General features: G+C 34.4%; 1 long non-coding RNA gene across 1 annotated transcript; it reads right to left on the reverse strand.

Annotated features, from left to right (window-relative positions):
- Positions 1-344: 344 nt before the first annotated feature.
- LOC122136060 lies at positions 345-1,067 on the reverse strand. The gene is made up of 2 exons (XR_006153889.1): positions 972-1,067; positions 345-492 (listed from the first exon to the last, which is right to left on the reverse strand). It is a non-coding gene; the product is annotated as an uncharacterized LOC122136060 (long non-coding RNA).
- Positions 1,068-6,512: the final 5,445 nt, after the last annotated feature.

The following is a 6,512-nucleotide window of genomic DNA, read 5'->3' on the forward strand; positions in this document are numbered from 1 at the left end:
GCCATGACTGCATACCCGTTCCATACTCAGTGGAGGTGTTGGTGAGCTTGGGTGCAGTCGCTCCTTGCAATTCTGAATCATCACTCATTTCAGAATAAGGTATCTACTCTCTGTCTTGACTGTAACCTTTGTTGATGATCAGTGAGCTCAAAATCTGACAGGTAACTAGGGAGCCGCACAACTCGTCTGGGTCTGACTGCAGGCTCAGGAAGGTCAGGTCTATGATCTGGATCACTGTGATGCATCTTTCTTATGACAGCTCTTCAATTCCGGCTCGAAGGACCATTTGTGAGGTAGACTATTGTGGGTGCTGGTGGAAATTGAGCAGACATAAGTCGTCCGGGTCAGAGACGAAGTACACTTTAATGGTTTCAGACTTGTAAAGGATTTACAGTTCTTGAATTTGGTTGAGTGAATGATTGTAGTACAGGCAGCAGAGAGTATGCCAGAGTTGTACAGAGTAGTTTGGAGTGTAGCTTAATATGAGTGGTTCTAAACAAACAGAAATAACAATAACCAATTAGTAATGAATATGAACTCACTCTGTTACTTATACATAATATTTATACTTAAACATAATAGCAACATAGCATAGTAGCAAATTAGTAATATAACGATCGATTCAGACATGTACAGACTAGATTAGCACTTGTGAAAATGGCATCAAATTATCTGGCACATGAGTTCGGAAGAACGGATAAATATGGCTTAAATACCACAAACAATCTCACTTATTCAGTAAATAATAATATACACATACTCAAAGTGACTTTCAGTTTACAATATTATACACCAATATTGCTATTTAACTGTATCTCATATGCATTACTAACGCCGTATGTGGATGATGCAATACGCAATGCGTGTGGTGCACATACACGATTAGAATTAGCAACTAGCGATAACGCAAACTTATGCCTTCAAATACAGCAATTTAAAGATAATGAATAACATAAACCACAATCACTCACTTGTATATGAACGCACTCAGTAGAAAACAACAACGGCATGAACAACAGCGAAGAATGTCTGAACTGCGTCTTGTTAATACTGTTAAAGGGATCGTTGTTTTAATATACAGTAATAATACTATATATTGTATTATTATTTACAGTATGAGTACTCTTTTTTCATTTACAGTACAAGTACTGTATTTTTATTTAATTAGACTTTTTTTGTAGATTTGAGTTTAGCTTCATTTACTTTATTATTACAAAATTAATTTAATTTTAATCTACATGTCACAGGTAAGGTTGCAATAAAGTTGATGAAACGGATCTAATCGCAGCAGTCAAAGTTTTATTTAACATATAACTCAAAATACTCCGAAAACAAAGCAACAAAACCAAACACAGAGTATAAAAAGACAAACCAATTAATGAAATTAACAACAGGTCTAACTGATATTTAACGAATGAAAAACCACTAGCTGTAAACTATACGTTTTTTTCTCCCCAAAAAATTCACAAGTTCTCATGAACATTTGTCATTAAAATATGCTGCTTCATTGTTTAACATTTAACAAGTTCAACAAATTAACATTTAACAAATGTTACAAGTTTAACATTTAACAAGTTCATAAGTTCTCGTGATACATTTGTCATTAAAATGTGCTGTTTCATTGTTTAACTATTTCATTATTTAACATTTACTTTAAAAAGTACATTCTACAAAATGTGTTTGAATTCATCCTGTGTATTTGTAACATGGCTAAAAATTTAAACATGCTGGAAAGCAGAATAAGCCATTACAAAAATCAAACTTGGTAAAAAACATGTTTTAGTCGTGTTTTCTTTCAATAATTTTGCCAATCGAATTCAACAAGCTCTCTGATGAAAGATGCCACAAGGGGATTTAGGCTGGCGATTTTTCTCTGCATCCTTTCTCCAGATGCCTGGCTGATCTGTGATTTGGTGCCATCAGGGTTTATTCTCAGAATGAACCTGCAAGCACAAGAAAAAACACATTTATCAAACCACTGATTTCCCAACAGTCATAACATGGTGCTGTATGCACTTTGATGTTAATAAAAGCAATATGTACTATATAAATAAATAATTAATTATACATTGTAGACAGATTATAAACAGATTAGACAGATTATAATGAAACTTTGAAGTGCCAATCTGAATCAAATGATTCGGGATACACGCTTTGAAGTCCCGATCTGAATCAAATGATTCGTGATATGCGCTTTGAAGTCCCGATCTGAATCAAATGATTCTGTTAACGGACAGTTTCCACAGAGTCCTCCTGCTTAGCTAATTTACATTAAAGAGGCAGAGGAGCATTAAAAAAAGCTTTTGTTTCTGTGTCACTAAATATCAGTCAATGTAAACTTTATTCACCCCGTTGAAGTTGTCATTATGATGACTGCAGTAACAATTGTAACATTACCTCACGCCTTGACAAACAGGAAGAAAAAAAGTATCTTGACGACAGGAATATTGTCCTCACATTAACAACTCACTCAATTTGCAGCACTGGTTCGTGTTAGGTTGCTGTTAATAAGTGACTGCATTTGAAAATATCTCGGTTTTACATAAAATAATTACAGAAACAATACTAACCTTTTTTGTTGAGTCTTTCCTCAGTTGTCCCAACCAACCGAAAAAAAAACTTGAAAAGAAGTCTCCGTTGTCATTGGTCAGTTTTTTTGCGGGCATTGTCGCTACTGTAAATCGATTTACAGTAGAGAATAATTACAGTACTAAACATATATTTTCCCATAATCCTTTGCTATTTACAGTATTATACTGTTGGCACATTTAACAGTATTATACTGTACATATTACAGTAAAATACTGTTCAAATTACAAAAATCCGTTACAGTGCAGGGTATCTGCTTGTAAACAAAAACATTTTATTCTAGCTTCATGCATTCCTTTTTATAAACATTTGAATGTGGGTAATTTTCTTAAAAAAAAAAACACACAACAACAACAACAAAAACATTTTAAATAAAAAGCTGAAAAATTAAAATAAAAAAACTATGAATTTGATTCAGGATGATTATCAAAATGTAGATGGAGTCCAAAAGCTTGACAGTCATTATTACCTCTTCATGGGTCAACATTTTATTCCACAACGTTACACAGTGTTGATGCTGTTTTATGTCTGATGATCATGTTAGATACTTTTGAAAGCATCTGTTGTTTTTCGGTCTGTGTTTTGGAAATTCTGTACAGAAAATGTGTAATAGCCCCCTCTACCGTATAACAATGAAAACATTCTCTGAGCACAAGTATAGGATATAGCTCAAATAAATTTAGAGTATAAGTATGAGTCATACAACTTAAATGCCATTTTAAGTATATTTCTGAGAAGTACATAAAGCACATTTCTGAGAAGTAGATAAAAAGTAGACTGAAAGTATGTTGACTGAAAGTATACTTTCCTATTTTTTAGTTGAGTACTTGGTTATTATTATTTTTGTTATTGTTAATTAGTTTATTATTTTTTTGTTTGGAGGAAGCTTTTTTATTAACTTTTCCAGAAGTGCGGTTTAAAGTTAAAACAATGATGGATTTCTTTCTTGCAAACATGCAGCTTTTCATAATTATCATTAATTTTATCATCTTTTTGAATCCTCATTCTGATGGCACCTATTCACTGCAGAGGTTCCATTGGTGAGTAAATGATATAGTGCTTAATTTCTCCAAATCTGTTCAGATGAAGAAACAAACTTATTACACCATGGATCTGAGAGTGATATAATTATTTATTTATAATTATATGATAAAAAGGATTTTAAATTTTATTTATTATCCAGGAACTGCATGCACTAGATTTGAAGATCTACAATTTTATGTTAAAAGTCAATATCTTCACAATGAATCTTAATTTAATTCATGTTAATGATGAAAACATGACCAACTATAAATAATCTTCCTTGTTATAAAAACTCTCTGTATGTTGGTGAGATCATAGTTACTGGAAATGTCTTTGTTAGGAATGCGAAAGTACCTCTGTAAGTAATCCATAGATTACCAAAAAAAGTTCTGTCAACCAATAGAATCACTTTGAAGTCCTTGAGGAGAGGGATTGGATAGGATTTGACATGACACCACCATCATTTTGGTGCTTTATTATTTCACTCTGACACAGGAACCTGCCTTACACTCCATTACTTTCTTGTTGACGAATTCCTCAAGGATGTGCAGGGTGCAGCCTTAAAGGGTTAGTTCACCCAAAAATGAAAATTAGACTATGTTTTACTCAAGCCTTAAAGGGTTAGTTTGCATATATGACTTTCTTCTTTCAGACAAATCCAGTCAGAGTTATAAAAAAATTGTCATGGCTATTCCAAGCTCAATCATTGCAGTCAATGCAGTGTTGCAGTTGAACAGTCCAAAAGTCATCAAATAAAGCACGCGCATCCATAATAAAACGTGTCTCACACGGATCTGGTGGGTGAATAAAGGCCTCCCGTAGTGAATCCATGTGTTTTTGTAAGATAAATATTTTTCATACGTAATAAATACTTTTCTCTCACTTCTGGTATCTGTCATACGCGGAAAGGCGTCCCTTGTAACTTCTGGTTTGTTTAGCAGAGGTAAACAAGATAATGAATAAACACAGGTGGAACCGAATGAACTAATCAAGGAAGACAGGAAAATTAGGTCAAGGCAGGTAGAACAGAAACATAAATGTGACACATATTTACATGTATGTGTGTGTACATACTGTACATATGAACTCATTTGTAGTAGTAATAAATCAGGATTCAGCAAGGATGTATTAAAGTGATCAAAATTGACAGTAAAGACAAAAACATTTTATTGCAAAACTATATGATGTCCTTTTTTATTCAATCCTGAAAAAAAAAAGAAGTACAAGAAGAAATGGTTCTTGACCAAAAATCAGCATATTAGAAGGATTTCTGGAGGATATTGAATACTTTTGCATTTTATAATATACTAAATTGCACTGCAATATTAAATTGCATTTTATAATATATTAAAATAGAAATCAGTTATTTTAAATTGTGAACTCACAATATTCCTGGTTTTACTGTATTTTGATCAAATAAATGTAGATTTGGTGAGTACAAGAGACATCTTGTACTCATAAACATCTTAGCGACCCCAAACTTTTGAACAGTTTTTGCTTCCTCCCCAAAAGTTTACCACCTTTTACAACATACTGTGGCTCCAGAGAGGTGTTTCATCAAATTATAAAAGATCATTTCATTAAACCTCTTATACATTTGATCCCTACCTCAGAGGAATCAAACCACCAACCACAAAACTAGGCCTCCATTTAGTCAAACCATAAAAACAGTTTTCTGTAATTGAAGCATACTAATGCAGATAAGGACACGTATTAGAGGAAATGGTTGAGCTAGAGAGCTAAGGGAGGTAGATGGAGAGAGGTATACAGACATGTTGTCATTTTCAGTGCAAGGAAATGGGCGATGTGTGTGTGCATGTAGGGGGTGGGGATAATGTTAAGTGTTCTCAGTGTGGAGTCAAGCCCAGCTCCACAGATTGCTGTCTTGCTCTCACCACTCGTTGTCCCTTTGAAGTAATTACTCTTTCACCTGGACAAGCTAATCAGCGAAGGCGTGCCATACATCAGCACCCACCATGCTCAGCGCCCTCCAAAAAACAACAGATGCGATTTAAACACACACACACACAAACCTCAGAACTGTAAATTAGCGATATCAGTACACTAATGTATTGTATTTTATTAATCAATATCATCATGCAATGACTCATTTGATGTTTTATCCATTTGATAATGTATACAATCAGGGGATGAGTAATAAAACATTGCCTAGCATTTTTCTGTTTATTGTTTTTTTTTTGTAATTACTCATTTGTGCTCACCTTCGATGGCGAGGACAAATGAATAGAAACAAACATGTTTTGCATGTCGACAGACACACACACACACACACACACACACACACACACACACACACACACACACACACACACACACACACAGAGAGCCCTGTCAGGGGGCTGTGTGGTTAATCTTTATGCACTCTGTGACCTCCTCACTGCCAACCCTGCTAAATATATTATTCCCGGTGGGGCTTTCAGTGCTGCTTGTGTCAGAAATCAATATGTATGAGCCGTGTAGATGGGAATTTCTAATAGGATCTCCACGGCCCTGCGCTACTCTTCAATATCTGCCTCGGCACTATTAGTTGCCGGCTCAGTGGCAGTGAAATAACCGAGATAATCTGTTAAGGTTCCGCTCTTAAGGTGGAACTGCTTTAAAAGGTTTTACTGGTGGTTTTTTTTTTTTTTTTTTTTGCAACGGAAATAACAAAAATCCAAATCTTTTATGGGGGGTGATTTTGCAGCTGTTGTTTTTGAACAATGCTGTTTGTAAGAATTTCTGTAAATAAAACAAAAATGTGTACAAATGTGTTTTAGTATCATGAGCATATACATTTTTATTTTTATTTTTATAAAAAAGATGGTGGTATTAAATCTCTCTGTAGCGTCTGCTGGCAGAAGTGTTCTCCAAAGCGATGGCAGGCGGGAAAACTCTCT

The sequence above is a fragment of the Cyprinus carpio genome, chromosome B1, assembly GCF_018340385.1.
Source record: "Cyprinus carpio isolate SPL01 chromosome B1, ASM1834038v1, whole genome shotgun sequence".
Classification (NCBI taxonomy): domain Eukaryota; kingdom Metazoa; phylum Chordata; class Actinopteri; order Cypriniformes; family Cyprinidae; genus Cyprinus; species Cyprinus carpio.